Source organism: Ambystoma mexicanum, chromosome 2q, assembly GCF_040938575.1.
Source record: "Ambystoma mexicanum isolate Mex_15411 chromosome 2q, UKY_AmexF1_1, whole genome shotgun sequence".
NCBI classification, from domain to species: Eukaryota; Metazoa; Chordata; class Amphibia; order Caudata; family Ambystomatidae; genus Ambystoma; species Ambystoma mexicanum.
Genome location: NC_090924.1, coordinates 1,417,520,974 through 1,417,545,549, shown reverse-complemented (window position 1 = coordinate 1,417,545,549; position 24,576 = coordinate 1,417,520,974).

Here is a 24,576-nt window from a genome sequence, read left to right as displayed (position 1 = left end):
ACTTTTGAACTTGAATACTGGCATATTTCATTTTTGGTGGTATTAAGCCTCGATATTTCTTTTGATCTTTCAGAGTGTGATAGGAAAGGAGGGAACAGGTGTGCCGATGAGCAGAATCTCAGTCTTACTGGCAATAAGGCAGAGATCATTGGCAGCACACCACTCCTTGATAGCAGACAGACAGTCCAAGATGAGAGAAGGAGAAGAGGTGGCTAAAGGGAGCCTGAAAATGAGTTGAGTGCCATCTTCATAGCACAGAAAGTTGGGGCAGGGAGTGGCAATGCAGTGGGCAAGAAGTGCCAGTATTGGTTGAACAGCCAGGGAGAGGTTAGACCCCTGGGGAACACCACAGGTAGAGACAGAGGAGAGCAAGGACCCAAGTTGGACCTGAGAGGGTCAATCAGAGAGGAAAGAAGTGAGCCAAGGCCTGATCGGTGATACCAATGTTATCATGGAGATGGTTGAGAAGGGTGGCATTGTTGACCATGTCAAAGTCAGAAGAGAGATCAAGTAAGATGAGAACACAGGGGGTGTTGGAATCGAGATTGGAGAGCAGGCCTCCACGGATGGTCAGGAGAGCAGTTTCTGTTCTTCTGACAGCTCTGAAGCCAGACAGATGATCATGGAGACAACCAACAGATTCAGTGTGGGGGTTAAGCTGGGAGATGGCCAGCCTTTCCAGGAGTTTGCCCAGGAAAGGAGTAATGGAGATTGGGCGATATTAGTTGGGGAGGATGGTTCGGCAGAGAGTTACTTAAGAAGAGGGTGCAAGAGGGAGTGCTTCAGGGGCAGGGAAAACTCTGGTGGCAAAGGAGTGGTTGCGGAAGTCAGCCAAAGCGGGAGCCAGGGTGTCAATGTGGTCCTTGATGGTTTTAGAAGAACAGGAGAGAACCTGTTTTGACAAGACTTTCGTAGATCGGACTTGTCTAGAAACCTCTTCAGGGGAGAACAGGGAAAGGCAGAGAAGGGGGAGGAGAGGTGGCCACAGAAGAACCAAAGAGAAGGGAGTAGAGGGAGGAGGAGGATAGGTAGAGAGAGAGGACAGGATGTCCTGAGTTCTAGAGATGAATTGAGAAGCTAGGGCTGTGCAGAGGGTCTGGGAGAAGATAGGAGAGGTGGAGACTGCAGCAGGATTGGCCAGGTCCTTGCAGATTTTAAAGAGTTCGGCCGAGTTGTTGGATGCCGCAGAGACGCAGGCTTGGATGTCGGCTCTCTTCTTGATGTGGACAGTGAGCCGGTATTGCCTTTGGAGCAGGCAGCAGGCCAGTTTGTCAGAGGATGTACAGAAAGCACAGCATTTCCTCGCAGCCACCATGCACTTGCGTTTGAGGGTGATGGGTCTGAGTCGTACCAGGAGTTGCACTTGGCTTTGGCCTCATCCTCATGACAGGGGCAAGAACATCGAGAGTATAAGATATAGCAGAATGGAGCATGGACAGGGTTGTGTCAGGGAGTCAGCCAATGGAAGGGGTGGGGGGGTGAGAAAGTGCAGCGAAAGCCTCAACTGACACACGCTTCATGGGTCGGATAACCGAGAAGGTAGGTGGCAGTGCCGGAGTTGGCTTGGCCTGAGGGGTAGAGATGGTCAGCTGAGAGGAAAGGCGAAAGTGATCACTCCAGGAGAGAGGAGTGGTAAGAGGGATAGAAAGGGGAAGTTCTGAAGGGATCAGAACATCCAGGGTGTGCACTGCAGAGTGAGTCGGGACAGAGGGGAGAATAGAAAGAGAGAGCGAGTCACTGAGGTTGCGAAAGAGTCCAGAGGAAGGACAGGAAGCATCCAGGTGGATGGTAAAGTCTCCAAGAAGGAGGAGTTGAGTGCTCAAGACCAGGAGGGAAGAGGAGAGGTCCGCCCACTCAGAGAGGAAGGAGGAGACCTGCCCAGGTGGCCCATAGTTGGTAGCCACAGTAAGAGAGTGTCTAGGAGAGAGAGAGAGAGCCTGCAGATGAGGCATTCGAAAGAGGAATAGGTCTGTGTTGGAATGACAGAGGCAGGAATCCATTCAGGGTAGATCAGGGGTACAGCCCCTCCAGAACTATTGGACCTGGGCACTGAGAGGATCTTGTAGCCATCAGGAAGGAAAGTGTCAAAGCTTGTGACAGAGCTGGCTATGAACCATGTCTCGGTGAGACCGAGGACATCGAGGTCAAGTTCTTCAAGGAGATAGCAGATGTCAGAGGAATGTTTGACAGCTCAGTGAGAGTTGATAGTGGCAATATGGAGAAGGTTGCCGTCCTTGAAAGACTTCTGGGGATGGGTACAAATCAGAGGTATGCCCTGCAGAGGTGTAGAAGAAGCCCAAGGGGGGCAGAAAAGGAAGGAAGAGATTGCGGAGATAGTAGGGGGAGGCAAGGGAGCCGTGTAGGGAAGAGAGGGGACAGCAGGAGAAGAAAGGAAATTGATGAGGCACGGGAAGCGTCTATCAAAGAGGAGAAGGTTGGCCTGAGAGCCTTTGACCAAGACGGTACCATTCAGGTAAACATTAATAATGACCTTGGAAGAGTGGAAGGAGACCAGGAGGGCTTCCACCGGTTGCCACCATTAATGAGAGAAGTAGAGAAAGGAGAAAGCACAGAGACTAAATGAAGGGACGATAGGTCTGGTGAGGGAACGGTAAAGAGGATGTCAGTGACGGTTTGCCTGGAGGCGGCACTGGTGTAGGTGTCAGTGATAGGGAGGGCTGGGTTGGAAACCAGGATGTCCTTTTTAAACTTCTTCCTACCAGATTTAGTGAGGAGAGCAGGATAGTCGATAGAGAAGCAGTTAGAAAAGATAGGAGAGACAGAGAGCAATATAGGGTGAGAGGAGGGAGCTGGGGAACACAGGGAGGGGCGCAAGCAGACGAGACATGGAGACGCAACAATAGTAGACAATCCAACAAGAAGACAAGAGCTCAGACAATAGTAGAACAGTTGCTGGATGAAAGCTTTGCGAGAAGGCAAAGCCAAAGACAGCACTGCTATAAAAGTACTTCAAACACTGGAGATAGAAACAGTTGGGTCTGAGAATCCTGTCAAGTGGGACACAGGCCTAGGTCTCACAATGCAATTTGAATACTATCGCAATGCAATTTGTAAATATCACAGAATGCACATCGAGATCTGAGAATCCTAGTGGGAGAAGGCCTAGGTTTCACAATACAATTGACAAAGATCACTTCCCAGTGTGTGCTGATAACTATAGCCTATACATTAATTGAGTAATCCTTGTTGTCCAGTTGACCCTGACTTCTATAAGGAAGGGGGGTGTTTTTATTCTTAAATCAGTCCAACCTTTTTCTCCAGCTTCCCCAACACAGGCCTTTCAGTAAAAGGGGTCTGAAATCCAGAATTCCCCAAATCATTCCAATTTTTCTGTGTGTCTGAGATAAGGCTAACAAAGAATCTGTTAAACAGTTTTTTGCATAACCACATGAGTGGGGAGGGAAGGAACCAACTCCCTGTGTCGAGGGTGGCTTATCAATAAACCGTTACAAAAGATCAAAACCTTGCTGCCTGCGCCCCTCTGCTACGCTGGCTTTAGCCACACCAAGATTCACCAGGAAAAGAGCAGGGGGAACTAGTCTCATTGTTATAGCCCCCTCCACATCCAAGAAGAGCCCTCCTGCTTAATCTTCAGAAAAAGACTACAAACTTGTCTGTTTGGAAAATAGCCTAGTCTGACCACGGGTGACATCTCGCCTCATCTGGCCTGATTCCTGGATAGCCATGTGTTCTGTACTCTGTGCGCCTCTCTTCACTAAGTTGTACCAGCGCTGTGATACTCACGGGCTTGGGCGCTGTCAATAAATGCAATAAATAAATAAATAATGCATGGATTTATCACACATTAATTCATCACACATGCATATTAAAGTCATCTCAGGTTCGCGCATGTGAAATGCTCAGCAAGTCCTGGCTTAGGAACTGGGAGTTTTCATCGAAAACATTTAGGGCCTGATTCATGGACCGTTTTCCTATGGGATTGCACCATTATCAAACACTTCCATGAATCAGGCCCTTAGTCGTATAGCCAATTACTGCACAAATCGGCATTATAAAATGATCGCATTCTGATATGATTGGGAAAAGCACATGTGTTTAATCTTTAAACTGTATATATCAGTACAAGGGGAGCGAGGTTTGTGGGGGTGTCCCCTGCTCCTCTAGTACGGTTAATGGGATTGGGGGATTCCTGGGTGTCCCCGCATCCATTGGAAGGATAGCGTGGTATAGATGTCATGGAATCACTAGGCGGTTGTGGAAATGTCATCATAAGATACTGTCAAATTGCACACAATGTGTATGCTGCCATCTTGTGGAATTTGGCATTATTGTAAAATGAAATTTCCAAAACCGCATAATTTCAGTGCTCTTCCAGTTTACGACAAGCACGTTGCAAGCGTTTGCTAAGCACAGCATTCTCTCGTGATCAATTCAGTCACGTAGTAATCACCCTAAACTCTGCCTTTGAGTCTCTACCAAATTGAATTCTGGTACACGTCGTCCTCCGTTCTAAACTGGCAAAATAAAACTACAAATACTCTACAAGAATACAGAAGGATGTGATCTTTAAGTCAGAACTTGACAAACATCTCGATTCAGACCCATAACCACCGTCCCGTTCTTGCTTAAGATTTTAGACCGTGCGGCATTCCTGCAGATCCAAGACTACTTGGAATCCAATAATCTCCTAGGCCTACGACAATCTGGACTCTGCCCCAGACATGGCACTGAAACGGCTCTGATAGATTTAAAAACCCAAATTGAGGTCTTGAAGACTTTTGATCTGGTCAACCACCAAATCTTATGCCGGCACCTTCATTCTGCTGCCCACTTCTCGGACTCAGCCATGGCTTGGATCAAATCCTTTCTGAGCAACAGATCCATGAGGGTCTTCTCACCCTCTGCAGCCGCTGACCCCGCTCCAATTCACTGCGGCATCCCCCATGGATCTTGCGTGTCACCTACTCTTTATAACGTTTTTACTAAACCGCTGTTTGATGTACTTGACTATCTGGGTGTCTCCTATACCATGCGGACGACACCCAGATACTCATCCCCATCACTGGCGACTATTTAGTTGACACCAAGGCCTTGAACGACATTTATCTCGTCAACCAGGCTTGGTGGCCCAACACGAACTATGCCTTAATGACGAGAAGACGGAGCTCCTCATCTTGGGCTCCTCACAACGTCTTAGCAAACTTGATCCTTCCTACCAATCATTTATCATAGATGGAAATACCATTAAAGTCTCTAAAGACACGAAAACTTTAGGCTTTTACCTTGACACCACCCTATCATTGTCTCGACAAACAAATGCAGTCAGATCAGCCTCTGCCTACACCTGTAAACTTATTGCAGCTTGTAGACCGTTTCTGTCTACTCCGAACAGCGTCACTCTAGCCAGAACGCTCATTATGTCTAAAATTGACTATTGCAGTGCCCTATACCTTGGGACTAGCCAAGGGAATCTGAATAAACTACAAATCACCCAGAACAATGCCATTAGGGCAGCCCTAAACATTCCTAGAAACCACCACATTTCCAAATCCAGAACTAACCTACACTGGTTACTTGTCAAGCAGAGAATCTCATTGAAAACACTTGCCCTCACGCACAAATGCCTAGCCAATAAGGCCGCCCCCACCTCTGCAACCGGCTCTCCCTCCATTCTTCCACCCGACCTCAAAGAACTGCCCAGACCCATAGCCTATCGATTCCAAGGTTCAAACTCCAAAAAGCAGGGGGTACGAGTTTCCCTGTCCTAGCTTCCAAGCTGTGGAACACCCTCCCTTTCACCATCAGATCTGAGGACTCATTTAACACCTTCAAGTTGAAAACGAAATCATGACTGTTCGATCAGAACTGAGGCACTCCTATACCAGCGCTTTACGCCACAGCTTCTCAGTCACCTGCGCTGCCTCCGACTACTTCGTTAATCTGTTAAATGCGGCATATTTACCTGCCAAACTTCTATTTCACTATGACCATCGCTCCATTTCTTCTACTACGCATCTATCCATTGTTCTTTGCTCACCTTGTTAACTACTATTGTAATTTATGTATATATCTATGTTTGAATAATATTCATGTACATAACTATGTATGTATATAAACTATGTTTGTACACAAGCTCAAGTTTCGCCCTGATGCCCCTGGGCCAGATGGTGCGCGTTATAAATAAATAAACATAAACATAAACTCTTATCCAGGATGACAAAAGATGAATCGGGGGACTATGAACACAGGTGAATTCGCATACTGTGCTTCCCGAAACCTGGGGGTGCCACGTCTCTCCTTGACTGCTCAGGCCTTTACTGCACATCAAATACATCAGAGCTCTTTCTCTCACGGTGGGCCTCCTGTACCCACTCACTGTGTGTTTTACGATATATGATATGATATGGCATTTATAACGCGCCTATACACAAGTGTTTCAACGTGCGACGCGGCATGGGAGGGGAACAGAGGGAAGACAGAGACAGCGATCCTACTAGGCCAAGTGTCATTCAGATCGTGCAAATGCAAAGGAAGGGGGAGGAGGAGGAGAAGTGTGGAGTGGGAGGGGGTATGGACAGTGCAGTACATGGGTCAATACAATAAATAAAACAATAAGAGAAGTAGGGCCAGCTGGTGGCAAGTGCAAGGGTAAGTGCAGACATCAGGTGTCAAGTGCTGGTGGGGGACTGTAGGGATACAGAAAGCAGTCCCCAAGTGCGGGGGTTGCCAGGGAGGCAGTGTAGGTGTGCAACTGGCGTGAGGGGACCTGGGCCCGAGATCAGAGGGTGGCCAGGTAACCAGTGTAGTTTCAGCCAGGAGATCAGCAAGGGAGAGGAGGAGAGGAAGCAGAAGCAAAGAGGAAGGTTTGAGGTGCTTCCGGAACGAAGAGTGGCACCCACCTTTTGCCCCACCACTGTCCCATCCTCCCACAATGGGGGAGTCCCCTATCCCCTCCTGTTACAAACCATCCTCCCCACATTTACCTCTCAGGCGGGCACCGGCTTCCCCAGCTTTCTGCCAAGCCCCCTATCCATGGCCCCTCCGCACGCCATCACTGTAAGCGCATCGCAGTCAAAGCGCACGCGGCAAAGACATGCCACCAACCTGCCCGACTGTTGGTGGAGATGGCTGCCTCGAGCTGGCCCACACCCCTGCTTCCACTGCTGACCCTACTTGCCATGCTGAATATGCACCAGACTCCCATGCTGGCTAAATCTGAAAATCCCCACAAAAAAGACAGAGTCAATAAGAAAGCTTGTTGTCTATCTCAGGGGAATACACAGTTGTGGGTGAAGAGGTAAAAGGGGGTGGGGACGAGTTTGGGGGATGGGCTGGTTGTGAAGGGGAAGGAGGGATATGGGGGAACCCCCCCACCCCACCTAATTAAAAAAATAATCGATGTATTTACCACAAAGCATTTTCTTGTTGCTGAATTAACATGGAATCCCTGGAAGAGACACAAGATGAGATCATTGAAATGTTCGAAAAACTCTCCTGGCACCTAAATGCCACGACAGACAAGCTGGATGGCATAGCCTGTGGCCCACGGATTCCGGTAAGCCGGGTAACAGAACTAAGACTATGGGATCTACTCTGGAGAGCAAGATGGCGGAGACACAGGGAGAAAACCAGCTGCTGAACTCTAACTTTGGATAAAAAAAACGAAGATTTTGAAAAACAAAGCCGTAGAGATAAACTGCACAGTTTTGGGTTTCAAGAATATTGCAAAAGCGGCTATGCTTCTGGCCTAACTTAAGGGACCTACCTCTAAATTCAATTCCCAAAGAAAGGCCCACAAGGCAGCAGGTTCAAGAGGCAGCCATAAGCTTATAATTAAATTAGTGAGACAGAGAAGACCATTTAATATGCTAAACCTTTCAAGCAAAAAATATTTAATGGGGCGATCAAAAGTTCAAAAGTTGTGGGTCGTTCATATACCAGGATTTCGTCAAAGATATGATGGCAAGAGTGTAAAACAACATGTATTTTTGTAATTTTCAATGTATATGATATGATATGATATTTTATTTACATCGCGCTATTACACAGGTGTTTCAGAGCGTGACCAGGCAAAGGGAGGGGAACAGGGGAGAAACAAAAACAACGATCTTACTAGGCCCAGTGACATTGAGAACGCGCAAGTGCATGGGAAGGCGGAAAAGGGGAAAGTGCATGGGGAAGGGAAAAAGGGGGAAAGTGCAGAGCATAGGAGAGAAACAAAATAAATAGTAAGTTCATAAATAATTTAAAAAGAGTGTTAGCGGTGGTAGTGCCGCCTGTAAGAGGCAAAGGTGCTAGGTTAGTCAGACAGGGTGTATCTGAAAAGTGGGTGGGGAACTGTATGGGTACAGATACAGGCCCCAGTGCAAGGGGTGGCCCGGAGGCAGTGCAGGAGGATGGCAGGGTGAGCAGGTACCTGGGCCCGAAGGGCAGAGGGTGGCCAGGTGCAGAGTGCCGAGGGAAAAGGCAGATCAGCAGGGGAGAAGCGGGGCAAAGGCAGAAGAGAAGAGGAAGGTCTTGAGGAGCTTCCAGAACTGTAGATGGTTCTCCTCAAGTTTCAAGGTGACAGGGAGGCAGTTCCAAAGGGAGGCCCCCGCCGAAGACAGAGATCTACCACCAGCTTGTTTCTTTGAAAAACGACTGACCCTGAGGGAGTAAGAGGTAGAGGAGTGAAGGGCTTGAGAGGGGAGATATTTACAGAGGGATAGTTGAAGGTATTTTGGAACCAGGCCCCAGAAAGCCTTGTGGACAATGCAAAGGGTTTTAAATGTAATCCTTGCATCCACTGGGAGCCAATGAAGGGATTTCAGAGCTGGAGAGATACGATCCCAGGGCTTGAGGCCAAGGACAAGTCTCGCAGTCCAGTTCTGGATTAGTTGCAGAGGGCGGAGAGTAGAGGCAGGTAGATTTAGAAAGAGGCTGTTACAGTAGTCCAACCTAGAGAGAATCAGAGCTTGGGAAACAGTGAGCTTCTGAGGGAAAATGAGGAAAGGAAGAGTACCTCTGAGGAGGTGCAATAAGAAGTTTGACTTTTTAGAGACATCAGAGATGTGTGGGGAGAAGGAAAGTGTGGAGTCAAAGATGACCCTGAGGTTCTTAGCCTCGCAGGTAGGGGCAGGAGGAGGACCAAGGGAGGCCGGCCAGAGAGTGAGGGGAAAGGATGGACGGGGTGTACCAATGAGAGGGATCTCAGTCTTGTTGGCAAGTAGGGGCGGATGCCTCAAAACTTTACTGTGTGATTAGTCCAGACTGAATTTTTCATGGAAGGGTTAAAATGTTATTGATGAAACTTTGATGGATCTTGGTCACCTGGTCTAAGCCCTGCCCACCTGGTGCCTTCCTGGTTGCTGCTCTTTTCGACACTTAGCAAGCCCCGCCCACCTGGTGCCTTCCTGGTTGCCGCACGTTTTCCCTACGTAAGGAGCCCATCAGCCTCTTTTCCTTTGCAGATGGGGAGCAGGTGCACGTGGATCTAGATCACCTGGCCTAAGCCCCGTCCACCTTCTTAGCCCTGCCTCTTCCTTCTTGCTCTTAACTCTTAGATCAAGGGCGTCTCTCGCCCGGGCATCCGAAGCGAAGGGCAATTCCTGTTTGGACCTGTTCAGACCAGGCAGACCCAGGGCCCGAACCCCTGCTCAGACAGCAGGTAAGCATGCACCAACATGTGTTTACACCCTCTGTCCCCACAGGCCATCCCCACCCCTCTGATCCCGTGTGATGTTCCCTTGTGCCCCCGCTTCTCACACAAAAGTGTTGCTTGTTTTGCTTGATTCTTCTACCCTATTCCACCAGGGCGCGCAGAAGCTAGGCTGCCTGTGCCTGTGCCTCCTCTAATCAGGCTGAACCTTTCTAAAAATAAAACAATTTAAACAGCAATTCTGCTAATTACATTTATCCGTTCCTGCTCCCCTACTCCTGGGGTCCCTCCGGCTGTGACATCGGGCAAAATCGGACTCCTGCTCCGCCATCTGCCCGGCTCTTGCGGTGATCCTTCCCGCTCTACGATCGACCGGGACATCGCTGTGCTCTGTCTACTTCCGTGCGCCGCCCGGCGCCCGCAGCACTCCTGGTGCCTTGTTGCGGTCTCAACCATCCTGTGTCTCGGCTGGATCGCGGCTGCCTTTGATCCCTGCTTGTTCTCCGGGCCGGCTCCATCCCGGATCTTGGGGTCCCGGTGGGGCTGTGGCTGTTCGCCACCATCTTGGTTCTCCCCCGTCTCCGGCGGCCCTCCTCATTTGAGCGTGGACTCTGCTGCTTGCACCTACCGGCGTCTGCCTTAATCCTCCGGCGCTCCATGGACCTGGATGAGTTCTCCCTGAAGCCCGAACTCTACCCTGGTGCCTTCCTTACCGCAGGGTTGTGTCTGCTGGAGGGTCCACTATCTTGGCTTCGCCCAACATCAGTCCTGGGCCTGCATTGCCGCAGGGTCGCGTCTGCTGGAGGGCCCACCTTCTTGGCTTCGGCCGACATCAGCCAACTTCAACAGACTTCACCTGCCGGCGTCAGCCTGACTCCTCTGGCGCTCCGTGGACCTGTGGTGAGTTCTTCCTGACGCCCGAATTCTACCCTGCTCCCTACCTTGCTGCAGGGTTGCGTCTGCTTGTGGGTCCACCATCTTGGCTTTAGCCGTCACCAGCCGACTTCAGCCGACATCTGCCCAGCTCCTCCTATCAATGGTGTGCTCTCCCCAACGCCTGAGGTCTATCCTGGTGCTGCCTTAGCACCCCCCCCCCCTGTCAGCGGTCCCCACTCACTCTGGTACGAGTTCAGATATCTATCTCCGATCACCTGAGTCCAGCCTTGGTGCCTTGCTTGCGGTCCTCATCCGTTGGAGACGAGCGTGGCTGCTCTGGGTCCCTGCGGGGTGAATTGCCTGGACTGCCTCCGCTCCATCCCTGGTCCATCCTCTCTTCACACTGGCTCTCTGGGTTCTGGCAGGGCCACGGCTGCTCGGAGTGCCTCATTGCAGTCCTTAACCCACTGCCACCGGACCACCTCGCCTAAGACTGATCGCAACTGCGTAGGATCGCCTTCACCTGCCCGGACCCCCCCTGGCTGACCGCTCAGAATCTCAGCCCAGCCCTACCGCCTCTGCTGACTGAAGTCCTGCCAGTGTACCTGCTCAAGATCCCAGCTGCAGCCCCTGTCCACAGCCTGCAACCCTCCCCTCTCCAGCACCGGACCTTCCACAGATCATTGCGGATTCACCCCACTACCTGCGGTCCACCCGCGGATCATTGCGGACGCAGCCCACACTTCTTGACTGTCCTTGTTCCTCACCTGGTGTCCACACCCCACTCCTAGACCCACTACCGGCGGCCCTCCCCACTCAAATGTGAATGTATTCACGTTAGATCCTTGCTCTCCACCATTTACTTGCTGTCTGAATTCTTCCACTGGCACTTTCCTGTCGCATCTGATACCACCTGCAATCCCCCCCAATACATGAGATTCACTGCATCAACGTGACCACCTGGGCTGTCTAAGATCTCCCACCATTACCTCCTCACTACCCCTATCCATCCTCCTACTGCTACCTCCTACTACTAGCTCCCTCCTCACGTGTGGGTACAATCGATCAGGTTTGCAGCCGCGTCTCATCCACCTCATTAACTGGTGTACTACTGGCAACCCCATTCCACTCCTGCCTCCGCCTTCTGTGATCCTCCCCTCTCAGAAGGGAGAGCAGCTGTCCAAGATTGCCGTACCTGCCCATTCTCCCTAATTGCCCCGTCCTTCCTTTGTGCCTATACACGGCTCCTGACACGTCTGCCCAGTCCTCTGTTTACTGTCCCGTCTTGATGCTGCCACAGTGGTCTCTGTCCTCACCATCACAAGACTCTACAGCTACAGCCCCTCCTGACTCGTCCTATTTCTGAATCCCCTGTTATGCAGTCCTCCAAATCTCCTTTTCGCCACCCTTTCAACCCCCCTTTCACCACTCCTACCTTCTCCTCTCCCTCCTTCTCTCCTTTTCCCTCCTAATGCCCTGTCCTCTCCCCTATCCCCCCGCTACTCCTCCTGCCGCACTCCAACCCTCTCTCACAGCCCTAATCTTCTTTACCCTCCCTACCGCCCACCACTCCAGTCACATGAACACGGCACTCTGGAATGCCAGATCCATCTGCAACAAAACCACAGCAGTTCTTGACCTATTCTTTCGCCTCAACCTCCACTTTCTATGCTTAACTGAAACCTGGATCCCCCCCATAACACTTCTGTCCCAGCTTCCTTAACCACCTCCTCCTCCTCCTTTTCTCATACCCCTTGGTCTACTGGCCGTGGCGGAGGTGTTGGCCTCCTCTGCCACCCCAAGTTCATCTCCTCCCCCTCCTCTCCATCTCTCCCTTCTTTCCCTTCCTTTGAATTCCTTTACAAATCTTTCTCCTCTCCTCACCCTATCTCTCTCCTGATCATCTATCGACCCCATGGCCCTCTTTCTTCCTTCTATGACTACCTGGATCACCTCCTCTCGCTTATCTCTCCCTCCCCTTCTCCTCTGTCAGTGCTTGGCGATTTTAATCTTCATCTCCCTTCTCCCCCTCAATCCTCTCCCCTCTTCTCTATCCTTGATTCCTACCTCCTTTCCCCTCTCCCCTCCTCTCCTACACACTCCTCTGGCTCCACCCTTGACCCCATCTTCAACTCTTCCGACCCCTCTTCCCCTGTCTCTACCCTTCCTGTCTATCTCTCTGATCATGCATTACTCTCTTTTTCCCTTTCTCCTCTCTCGCACTCCTCCTCTCCTAACCTCTCCCGTCCAATCTACTCACGGCGTGAATTCTGCAACTTTGACCCCTCCATCTTTACTGACACTTGCTCTTCTCTTCTCCCATCTCTCCATGACTTCTCATTATCGGCGATTGATGCTCTTTCCTCCCTTTCCTCTACTATCTCATCCTCCCTTGATCAACTCTATCCTCTTTCTCTCTTCCGCCCAACCCGGAAACCCTCTCAACCTTGGCTCACTTCTCAACTCCTCTCTATGAGGCGCCTTCTCAGACGTTTCGAGAGACTATGGCTCAAAACTCCCTCGCATTCTAACCAAACCTCTTACTTCTCTTACCACGCTATCTACGACTCTTGTCTGACCTCAGCCAAATCCTCTTACTACTCTAACCTACTCCAATCTCAAGCGACTCACTCTCGATGTATCTTCCAAACTCTCTCTCGACTCCTCTCTCCCCCTACTCCTCATCCCTCCTCCAATTCTTCACTCTCTCCTACTGACTTCGCTAACTTCTTCTCCTCTAAGATTGTTACCCTTGGGCAAAAAATACACACCCTCCCCTCAGATTTCCCTTCTTCTCCTCCCCCCCTCCTCCTGCATGTTCATCTTCTCCCCCGTCTCCCCTTCTGAAGTCTCCACCCTCCTATCTAAAGCCCATCCCACGTCTGCCCCAACTGACCCTCTACCTTCCCTTCTCATCCCTAAGATTTACCCTCTTCTTGTCCCCTACCTCACCTCCTTCTTCAACATCTATCTCTCCTCAGCTACCTTTCCCTCTGCCTTTAAACATGCTACGATCATCCCTATCCTGAAGAAACCTTCTGCTGATCCACTTCTCACCTCGAATTTCAGACCCATCTCTCTTCTCCCATTCCTCTCCAAGCTTTTCGACCACCTTGCCTACTCTCAACTCTCATCCTTTGTCACTAATTCCTCTCTCCTACCACCCTACCAATCAGGCTTCCGTCCTAAAAATTCCACTGAAACTGCTCTCACCTCTATCCTTAACTCCCTTCTCTCTGCTCGCCATGCCAAACAATCCTCTATCCTTATTCTCCTTCACCTATCTGCAGCCTTTGACACTGTTCATACTTCCTGCTCCTTTACTGTCTCCTGGGGTGGCCGGTCCTCTCCTACCTATCCTCTTGAATATGGCGTACCTCAAGGCTTGGTACTCAGCCCGTTCCTCTTCTCTCTTTACACCTCCCTCATTGCTCCTGTTATCTCCTCGTTTGGCATCTCCCACCACTTCTATGCCGACAACACTCAACTCTTCCTCTCTTTCTCCTCCTTCTCAACTGACCTCCACCTACAACTCTCTTCCTGCCTTACTGCCATTAAGAACTGGATGTCTTCCCGCTTTCTCTCTCTCAACACCGACAAGACAGAAGTCATATTCTTTCCCTCTAACTCTCTTTCCCCTCCCTCTCCTCCCCCTTTCATTCACTTTCCTCCCTCCAACCTTCCTATCTCTCTTCAAGCTTGTAATCTAGGCGTTCTCTTTGACTCCTCTCTTTCCTTCTCCCAACACATCTCCCTCACTTCTCGCACCTGTCGCTTTCACCTCTTCAACATTCGCAAAATCTGTCCCTCTCTCATTTTCCATGCTACCAAACTCTTAATCTCCTCCCTCATCTTCTCCCGCCTCTTCTACTGCTCTTCCTTACTCTTTGGACTTCCTACTTCTCGTCTTGCCCCTCTTAAATCCATCTACCACTCTGCTGTTCGCACCCTCTGTCTCCTTACCTCCCGTGACTCCATCTCTACCTCTCTCTCCTACCTTGACTGGCTTCCTTTTCACTCCCAACTTAAATTTCAATGTCTCTGCCTTGTCTTCAAATCTCTCCATGGTCTTGCCCCCCCTATCTCTCCTCCCTTCTCTCCTTCTACTCCCCCTCCTGTTCCCTTCGGTCCGCTGACCATTTTCTTCTCACTGCACCCTCACCCACCTGTGCCTCCTCCCGTTTTAGCTCCTTCCAACTCCTAGCACCTCTACACTGGAACACCCTTCCTCTTGCTATCCGTTCTTCCCCCACCTTCATTTCATTCCGCACTTCCCTTAAATCTGTCCTTCTACATTCTCCTCCCTGAAACTCCTTCCGCCCTCCTCACTCTTTTCCACCCACTTTCTCCCCCCCTCTCTTGCCTCCCCTCTCCCACCCGTCATCATTCCTCCTACTACTCTTCTCCCCCACTACCCCCCTATCCAGTCCCATTTCCCTTTCCTCATTATCCCATTCAGTTAATTGCTCTTCTCACTGTTTTGGTGTCTGATTGATTCATATTGTAATTGCTTCAACCGTTTTACTGTTTTGTTTTATTTATCATGTTGTTCCATGTACAGCGCTTTGGCGTAAGGCGCTTTATAAATCAATAAATACAAATACAAATACCCTGATCCCCTCCCCCTCCAGCCTACTTCTGCAGGAGTCTATCCTGATACATTCTGGTTTCACCATCACCCTCTTGGGGCCAATGCTGGATTTGACATTTATGGACTTCATTGATTCACGGTGCGTCACTCTTTCTCATGGTGGCCCTGAATCATGCTGGTCCCATCTTCATCTTTTATCCAGGCTTGCAACATTATGTGTTATTACTGACTTCTGCTATTGTATTCACGCTCCCCTCTTACGTCTCCACTGCTTACTCTCTGTTCTCTCCTCCTCTCCCTTTCTCCATTTTCCTATCTCCTCCCCTCCTCCCCTTACTTTCTTCTATACAATTACTCTATCAGAATTGTCCCTGGACCTAGTATGATAGCAACCTCGTCTGTCTCCTCCCCCCGCCCCTTACTTGTTTTTTTCTTTCCCTCCCCCACCCGCCAGCACTATCTGAAATGTCGTCAGGCCTAATACAATAGTTGCTTGTTTTGTTCCTCCCCTCCCTTTCTACACCCCTCTCCCTCACCTTTTGTTTTCTCCGGCTCTACCAGAAATGTCGTCAGGACTAGTACGGTAGTCGCCTGTCTGTTTCCATATCCTTCCCACTCTCCCTTTCCTTATCTATGTCTTAGCTCTTGCACTACCTGCAATGTCGTCAGGCCGAGTACCATACTAAATTTCACATCCTTACTGTTCTTGGCCTGTAAGAATGTCATTGTATTTTCCCTTGTTCCCTCCTTTCCTTGAAGCGCTTTGAAACACATTGTGTATAGGCGCTATATAAATAAACTATCACATCATATCTTATCAGGCCAGATCGTGTATTATCGGTCTGGGGTCTGAGTTAAAGGCCCAATCAGAGTGAGTGTGTTTAACCCACCGGACAGGGTGCTTATGCTATTAGCATGGAGTTAGTAGTGTGAAGTGCACATGGTGTGGGTCTTGGAGGAGCATAGGGTCCAGCGGAGGTATAAGGTAGCCTGGTTTCAGGGGGTGGGGGACTAACGTCCTTCTGGGTGGAGGGGTCACCCAAAGGAGCTATCCTTTATCTCCAGATGTCGATGGGTGGTGGCGGAATGGGGAAGAAGATAGAGCAGGACCTACTGGAAAGGGGCAATGCCAGGACTTTGGGTATTGAGGAGGAGTATCTATAGTTAGGAAAAAGGTTCCAACGTGTTCCTGTTACGCGTAGAAGCAAAAATGTAGGGTCCCTGTTGGGGCTGGAAAACATTCAAGCTTTGTGTGTTTATTGCAAGCACCGGTTTTCATTTATTTATTTATTTAGACATTTGTTAAGCGCACCGAACCCGGGGGCATCTAGGCACTGAATTGCTCTTCAATTTGACCCTTGATCCTTTGGGTCAGTATAATCCGCAGAACACAGAAGTAAAGGGTGTCTATGTAAAGGGGACGATATGATAGGTTGTTTATAATGCAGACCCGGGGATCGAGCCTGTGTTGCTCCGTCTCGTTTTGCTTCCAAGGCGAGCACTTTGCCCCTGAGCTATCCTCCCGAGACCAAGAGGATATAAAGGCCGCTGCAGGATGAGGACAGTCTAGTACTTGCATCAGACTTAAGAGAATCCAATGCCGTCCCCCGGGGACTCTTTGCGCGCCTATCAGAGTCTGTGGGGCTGGAAGATGAGTCGGTCCGAATGTGAGGTATTACCGCTCCTGAGAACGTGCTTTTGCCAGCGCTCGGAAGAATGGGGCATGAGATGGGTATATGAAAAATGTAAATATTTTCGACTAATTTTCCAAAGAAATGGCAAAGGAATAGTGAAGGTGAACCTAGGTCCATTAATCACCTGCTTAAAATTGATGGTTGATTGGCGGCTCCTAAATTACTACCTTGGGGTACTGTGAGCTGTTTTATGATGATGATCTGACCACTTGTATTGTATAAACTACAAACACTGCAAATTGCGCCTGCCCGCTGCCCGGGGGCATTCAATTTGCCCAACTTGAAACTCTTCCGCATGGACCTGGTATGGCACCAATCAACTTTCTGGGGTAAGAGGCTACCCACAGAAAAGCCACATTAGGTTCAACTTGGGAGAGATTTAGTCGCTGCCCTGGAGCCTGAACAGATCCCGTTCTCCAAACAGAACAAGACTAGACACAGTACCTTCTGTCAAAAACATATGGCCCTGATTAGTTAGAAGCTGAGAGGAAGAACCTTTCACTCATGTGTATGCCCCAATCACAGAGAACCCTCAACTAAAGGTAAGTAAGGGGGCAATCCACCAGCTAGCACACCTCAAAGTGAGGGTCGAAGAGCTGAAGGACTTGTACAATGTGTATGGATAGCCATCATGAGAGGATGTGAAACTCAGATGTATGTCCCAGGTGAGGTCACAATGTGATTCAGGGGACTGAAAACCTAGAGATCCGATCCTACATCCCAAGGCCGGTGCATCAGAGGTGGCCAGGTTCTACCTGAGACATCATTACCAACTCTGAACCGCGATACCCGTAGAGGCGCCCGGCTACTCACTGCACGCAGCGTATTCAGAAGTGGTCAACAGAGCAGAAGCCAGGAATTATGGCAGTGGTTTACTGTGTTGAATGTTAAGGGGGGCTCCCGAATCCTAGGGTGCTACTGATGATGCAGAAGGCTCTGTTCAGGGCTTACTGGACGCCTACTCAGATGTTTAAAGTGGGTATACGTCACATTGACCCATGCTGCAACTGCAGGGGTCCTGATGTGAGCTTACTTCCCTTATTCTGGTCTTGTAATTGTAATTGGTTATTTATAACGCATTCAATATCCAGAAGTTTCTAAGTGCGGACCCGGGGATCGAACCTGTGTTGCTGTGTCATCTTCCTTCCAAAGCTGCCCCAGAGCTATCCTCCGGAGACCAAAGTAGGAAAAGTAAACAATTTCTGGAAGGATGTTTAGAACAGAATTGCAGTCGTTGTGGAAAGGCTGGGGGTTGAGGGGGTAGGGGGGCTGGAAAACCTGCTTGTGGACCAGGTGACAACATGATTTCTCAAAACCTTGGGAAACCAAGAACCTACGATTCCTGCGTGCAATCAACTGGCCAAGAGAATAATACGGAGACTGAGGAAGGTGCAGGCAAGGCCAGGTCTTGAAATGAGACTCACTGATTTTCCCAAGATGGCTTCCCTTGAAAAGAGTGCACCAAAACAGAAAGGCACTCTGGGAGGACGTGGACTGATTTGGTCACACTTCATAGCCTCGTACAAGCAGAGGTCAAAATGGGCGGGAACAGAGTCTGGAAATCCATGATCATTCCCTTACTTTATGTAATTTGAATTACGTCTTCTCCTACTGGGGGTTCGAACCTGAGCCCTGCCAATAATAAGGCAGCACAACTTGTCAATGTGCGATCTTGCAGGCCGGGCTTGATATTGTTGATTTCAATAGACAGCTAGGGACATAAAACGCATTCCCAAGCAGCAGCCAAAAAGCCCATTTTGACACTGATCTGCATATGAATTGCTGTAGGTGCAGCCGTGTTTGCAGGTAATGTGAGGGGTGTGTGTGGCTATATGCTAGGGAGAATTCTCATTTATGGCTAATTTCCCTCACCTAGTGAGTCCCTCAGCAGTTTCGCTGGATTTCTGTGGTTTATTTTTTCCACCTGGTAAGAGTGTGAGCCTTTTTCCCACTCATACATGTGTTTTGCCTTGTGTATTTCTACTTTTTGTGTGATCTTGTGCTCAGGAGCTACACAACTCCATGAGCCCCACTTTTTGTGTGTGTTACACAGCACCTTCAGTGCAGTGAACACAGGGTTGTCTTTGAGACTTCCCACTGACTCCATTTTTCTGGGGCTGACTACTGTCCCCCAGAAAAATGTAAAGTTGCCATTAACTTTATGTAGTCATTGAAACTGCAGACCCAACACACCTCATCTTATATGGAAGTATTGGAAGGGGTTAATACCTACTCCTTTTTGTCTGCGCCTCTTGGAGCTTTATTTTGCTCTCTTAACACTAAGGGCCTCATTACAACCCAGGCGTTAAGGGTTTAACGGCGCCTTCGGCGCCGTTAACCCTTAACGCCTGATTACCATTTTAATGCCTGCTTTTAGCAGGCGTTAAAATGCAAGGCGCTAACCCGCCTTGGTGCTAATTACGTCACCGTAATTTACAGTGACGTAATTAGCGCCTTCCCCACTCCCATTATGCCCTATGGGACAAAAATGGGAATGGGGAAGGGTAAATGGGGAATGGGGATTTACCGCCCCACTCACCTTGGAATGGGGTGGTAAATCCGCCATCCACCATGGTGTAAACAGAGTTTACACCATGGTGGTAAAGTAGGGAACTTACCGCCTGGGTTGTAATGAGGCCCTAAGACTTGACTGGTGGCAGTGGTATCTACCCTAACTTTCCTACCGCGATTATACTATATAAACGTGGTACTGTTTTAGGCTATTATATTAGCCTCGAACTTAAACCCGCATGACCAAATACTTTTTATTTGGGCTCCGGTCGGGTTTTATCACCATTTCTTTTTTTTAAAGTCCTTCTTGTGTTTTACTTTGCGCGGCAAACCTGGTTTGCCTTCTTTGTTCGCCGACCTTTGGCGGGCTTCTGTCCAGAAGCCCTCCTTCAGCATCTGGGTGTCTAGGTGGGCTGAATGTGAGGGAGGGGTTTAGTCACCCCCTGCACAGGGTCTCCTGGGAGACCCAAGTCACACTTTCTGTCAATTGGCTGAGGTGGTTGTCGGGCCGGACAACCCCCTTGCTGAGTGGTTGACAACCAGGCTGTGTGAATGGGGGATTTTGGCATAAAAGGCAGGACTCTTGGGCTGGAAGTCAGAGTCGCCACTGGAACTTGAGTCCCGGTAAAGCCCTACTGCAGTCCTGAGCTATCTACCATTCAACGACAAGAGAAGATCCAGTCCGGAGTCTTCTTCCCTTGAGCCTGGTAGGATCAACCAGCTCACCTTCCACAGCCAGAGGATCCTCTTCTTGGTCGAAATCGCTGCACACCGCTGTAGTGGTCCGGATTGCCATCTGAAGAGCCTCTCCTGTATTAAAGGAACACACCTTTTATTCACCGTTGCTTTGCTGCTGCTGGCCTCATCCCTGGGTAGTGTAGATTGCTCCAGACGTCCTCCTTCTTGTCCCCACGACTGAAGCTCCAGGAACCCTGAGTCTGCAGGAACTACCAGGAACAACTTCCGTTGCCCCAGCTTTTCCTCAACCGAATAAGGTACTGTGACCGACTTCGAGGAATTGGGTTGAACCCTTTCTCCTCACCCAAGGGTTGCCCTTGTCTTCCTTCCCTCTTATAACTTTTGCTTCCCTTGTGACAATATCCAAGTACTCATGGCATCTCGAATCGTGAACTGTTCTAACCTTGTGATCCTCGACAACAGGACCCTATCCCATTTGACACTGGCCCAGGCCTATTGACTTTTATCTACGTTTTAGGAAGTGTCCTCGGATTCTAACTGTCTTGACAAAAGTATTGCCTATGATTTTTATCCCCTATTCTCTTGTGTTAATTCATGTGCTAAGTGTGTTTGACTACAGTAACATTTCTTCTTGCGGTTACGCCTTTCTTTGGTAAGACCGAACTGTCATTACTGTCAAAAAGTGTTCGCGTATTAACCCACGGTAACGTCTTTGTTTCACAACACCGGTCTGTCAAATCCAAAGGTACTTACCTTGAATTGTTCTGCACAGGGGGAATTGGTTGTGTGTAGTATATTTGAAGTGTGGTTTTAATTTAATAGAAGTGAAGTGTTTTGTGAACAGATGGTTTAAAAATAAATGTACTTTTACTTTTTCACCAGAAACCTGAGTCCGTGTTTGCTTGAGTCACAGTAATTGTAGTCCTTTGTGTAATTCCTACTACTGCTCATTTGCTCAGCCACTGCTACCACTTTTTCTGTGTAGTACAGGCTTGTACCAAGGGTGAAATTGTACTACCACTTATAGTCTTAATTGTGTGTAGTTGTCCCTAAGGGCCCTGCGCAGGATTCTGCCTAACACTGGTGTACAGCGGTGGGATTTTTAAGCATAGTGATCACACGTAGAGTGCTGCTATTACCTTGGGTCAACTAACCACAAGGCTAAACACCACAGACATCTTATAACTGAAAAATCATGTCAAATAAGTGAGTCCCTTAAACTATAGTGCTGAGGTTTTGAGAACCATGTGTAGAGAGATGAGTCTCTCTGGTAAAGGAGAAAAATCTGAACTGGTTGCTAGGTTGCTGGGAAAACAAAGTCTGGAGAGTGGCTCAGAAGGGCCTACCCCTCCAGCAAATGTGGATACTGATGTTTCCGATTCTGACAGTGTTGGATTAGAAGAAGTAGATGAGTCCTTGTTAGGAAACCCTACAACTCCCTTGCCTGCTCAGAAACCACAACCTCTGTCCACAGGGACCCCATCAGGTCCCACACTCACTCCTGAAATTATTGCACTTGAGAAAATGAGACTTGAGTTAGAAGTGAAACGTATTGAGGCACAAACTGCCATGACAGATCAAGAATTAATGCTCATAGAAATGGAGATGGCTCATGCTTTAGAGATGAAGAAACTGTCTGTAGAAAATGCTTCTCTCCCAGGATCTTCTAGGTCTTCCAGCCCTAAGAGACCCAGTATGCCAAAGGAAATGATTGGTATGTATGAGACTAAACTTGATGTTTTGGATTGGTTAGCAATGTTTGAATACAATCATGGGATTCAAGGTATCTCAGGGAATCAGTTGATTCCTTGGCTTTTCTCTAGGCTTCCCCCAGTTGCAAGTGATGCTGTAATGGAGTTTGGGGAGGAGGATAAGCAGGATTATGAGTGTGTGAAGCTAGCTTTGGTAGCTAGATTTGGGAAGACCCCTTCCCAGTACCTTAAGAGGTTTAGGACCTCAAAACGCATGATGGTACCTCTTGGGCTACCGGGGATTGTGACTGTTTGAAAAACTTAGATGGTTGGGTTAAGGGTTACAAAGTGAACCAGTCCGGAGTCTTCTTCCCTTGAGCCTGGTGGGATCAACCAGCTCGTCTTTTCTTCAGTCAGAGAATCCTCTCCTGGGTCGAAATCACTGCTGTGCTGTAGTGGTCCGGATAGCCATCAGAAGAGACCTCTCCTGATTTAAAGGAGCGCACCTTTTATTCATCGTTGTCTTTCTCGCTGCTGCTGGCCTCATCCCTGGGTAGTGCAGATCGCTCCAGACGTCCTCCTTCTTGTCCCCACGAATGAAGCCGCAGGAACCGTGAGTCTGCAGGAACTACCAGGAACAACTGCCGTGTCACCAGCTTTTCACCAACGGAATAAGGTACTGTGCACATTTGGTCGGACTCTCCTCCTGACCAGCCGGAATCGGGGTGAATCCTTTTCCTCCACAAAGATTTGTTCTTTCTTCCCTCCCTCTTATAACTTTTGCTTCCATTTGACAATCTTTACGAACTCTTGGCATCTCGAGTCTCGAACTGTTCAACGTGTGATCCTCGGCAACTGAGCATCTGCTCCATTGACACCGGCGCAGGCCTATTGACTTTAATCTGTATCTTTGAACAAGTCCTCAAGTCCGCTTGCCTTGAAAAAATATTGCCTATGATTTTTATTCACGTTTCCCTTGTTTGAAGTTCTTAAGTGCAAAGTGTGTTTTAACTTCGTGAGCATTTCTATCCGTGGCTACGCGTTAGTATCGCAACACTGGTCTGTCAAATCCTAATGTACTTACCTTGAATTTACTGGAACAAGTGGAATTGGTTGTGTGTAGTGTATTTTACGTGTGGTTTCAAATTTATAGACGTGAAGTGTTTTATAACAGATGGTTTAAAAATCAATATACTTGTATTTTATACCTGAAACCTTGAGTCAGTGTTTGCTTGAGTCACAGTAATTGTGGTCCTTTGTGTAATCTCTACTACTGCTCATTTACTCTTGAGATAAGTCTGGCTGCTCCGCTACTGTTTCCACTTTAACCGTGTAGTACAGGCTTGTACCAAAGGTGAACTTGTAGTACGACTTGTAGTCTTAATTGTGTTTAGTGGTCCCTAAGGGCATTGCACAGGATTCTGCCTAACACCTGAAGATGTGGGACGGTCAAGAGGACCAACAATGTCAATCCCGACTCTCTCAAAAGGGAATCCCACCACTGGGAGAGGCACCAAGGGTGCCAGATTTCTGGCTCCACTGTTGCCAGAGGTTTAGCAAGTGTGGCAGCTTCTGCAGAATGTCTCTACTTCTGAGCCCATTTTAGGCCAGTAGAAGTAAAGTGAGAGCCTTTCTTTGGTCTTCTTCAAACTTAAGTGACCAGCCAAAGGTATCTCGTGGGCTAACTATAGGAACTGGAGTCAGTTCACTAGAGGCACTACAAGTCTTTTGCAGTCCCCAGGGGTTGACTCAGTCGGTTCACTGTAGAAGAGGCCATCTTTCCAGTGCAACCTAGACCTTCAAGAGTAGGACACTCCCTTTGTCCTCTGCTGAAATCTGCCATGTTGGGTCCACCTTCTGCCAGTAAACACTGCATCTCAGGATGGTCAACAGGGTCAAGATCTCCAACCAGAGTAAGATCTTCTTCTAGATCTGATTCCTCAGTATCTAGTTGAACCATACAAGGTTGAACCTCACACTCAGCCTCAGCAGGTGGAGGAGTCACGGGTGTGACTTTGGACAGTCTTGGAGATGTCCTTCTGGGCACAGGAGTGCTTGCTGGTTTCTTGCTGGCAGACTTGGGTTTCCCCTTTGTCTCTTTCTGTCCTGCAATAGCAGTAAGTAAGTCCTGTGGACTTGGGGTGATAGTTTCCTCTGTCATGTCCCCAGGAGAGCCTCTCAAGGTTCCCTCCCTTCCAGAACTTGTGAGCTCCTGCTTCCTTCTACTGGGGGGTCTGGGAGTGCTAGACACAACTCCAAGAGTTTTAAGGTCATTACCCAATAGGACACTCCCAGGTATGTTATTTTGCACAGTTACAGGTATTCTGACAGTCATGTCATTACACTGGATGAGAGATGGTAACTGGGGAACCATTTGCACAGGGCCTCCAGCTAACTTGGTTAAGTGTTTGGGTGCTTTAGCAACATCCTCCACCTTGAAAAAAACATTTATCAACCACAGTTATGCTGGTTCCAATGTCTCTGATGGCAGGGGGTTCCTGACCATTCACAAGAACACTATCTTTGTAATACTCTTTAGTATTATCTGGGATTGAGTTATAGACATCTAAGTTCTGTTGTTCCCAAAGACCCAAGGACACTAAAGAAACACTAGCTAGCTGAGACGCTCATGGGCTCATCAGCTAGTAACTGAAGGTTTCCACTGGCTATAGATTCTTCATCCACCTGGGAGAAGCGCTGAGGAGACAGTGTGGACCCCTGAAGGTTTACCCTTACATCTGGAATCCCCTTTCACATGGTCAGTTAACCCACAAACAAAGCATTTACCAAATGCCCTATTGAATGGAGTTTTTTTCTGACCTCCATCTGGTTTGGGACCAGATGGTACACTAGGCTGATTCGGTTTCCCTTGTGGCTTACCTTGTTTATGTTTGG